This window comes from Brachyhypopomus gauderio, chromosome 9, assembly GCF_052324685.1.
Source record: "Brachyhypopomus gauderio isolate BG-103 chromosome 9, BGAUD_0.2, whole genome shotgun sequence".
Classification (NCBI taxonomy): Eukaryota; Metazoa; Chordata; class Actinopteri; order Gymnotiformes; family Hypopomidae; genus Brachyhypopomus; species Brachyhypopomus gauderio.
Genome location: NC_135219.1, coordinates 24,381,532 through 24,382,938, shown reverse-complemented (window position 1 = coordinate 24,382,938; position 1,407 = coordinate 24,381,532).

The window sequence follows — 1,407 nt, the reverse complement described above, 5'->3', positions numbered from 1 at the left end:
TACCCCTCTACACCACACAGTCTTACCCCTCTACACCACACAGTCTTACCCCTCTACACCACACAGTCTTACTCCTCTACACCACACAGTCTTACCCCTCTACACCACACAGTCTTACTCCTCTACACCACACAGTCTTACCCTTCTACACCACAGTCTTACCCCTCTACACCACACAGTCTTACCCCTCTACACCACACAGTCTTACTCCTCTACACCACACAGTCTTACCCCTCTACACCACACAGTCTTACCCCTCTACACCACACAGTCTTACTCCTCTACACCACACAGTCTTACCCCTCTACACCACACAGTCTTACTCCTCTACACCACACAGTCTTACCCCTCTACACCACACAGTCTTACCCCTCTACACCACACAGTCTTACCCCTCTACACCACACAGTCTTACTCCTCTACACCACACAGTCTTACCCCTCTACACCACACAGTCTTACTCCTCTACACCACAGTCTTACCCCTCTACACTACACAGTCTTACCCCTCTACACCACACAGTCTTACCCCTCTACACCACACAATCTTACCCCTCTACACCACACAGTCTCACTCCTCTACACCACACAGTCTTATTCCTCTACATCACACAGTCTTACCCCTCTACACCACACAGTCTTACCCCTCTACACCACACAGTCTTACTCCTCTACACCACACAGTCTTACCCTTCTACACCACAGTCTTACCCCTCTACACCACACAGTCTTACCCCTCTACACCACAGTCTTACCCCTCTACACCACACAGTCTTACCCCTCTACACCACACAGTCTTACTCCTCTACACCACACAGTCTTACCCCTCTACACCACACAGTCTTACTCCTCTACACCACACAGTCTTACCCCTTTGACTTTGTGATACAGTCTTACCCCTCTACACCACACAGTCTTACTTCTCTTCTTGGCTGTTCACCCTATACATGGCCTTGTCTTTCCATTATGAGACTTTGTGATACTGCAGTGTTTAGCATCTATAAATGTTTGCCAATTACAGTAAAGTTTCATGAGACGCACCTCTGACCTATGGTTGAGACCATTGGTTGATCTAAACCTTCACAAATTCCCTTTCTTATTGTAACTGAATGTTCACTTGCAAACAATTTAATGAAATTAGTATAAATTACCAAAATGTAACAAAAAATAAACAAAATTAAAAAATCTAAAATAATGCCTTAGAGATTATGACAACATGTTCAGCACTTTTGCATGTATTGACCTAGGCGATGATCTAAAGACTAAATGTTTTGGAGGGTAAGACAATTCAACAGACAATCCGTACAACACATTTTGATAAATATGAAATAAGCAACACATAATGTAAAAAACAACAGACAACTGTCCATGTCCATTTCCAAAATGCACAAAAGCATTTACAAAATGT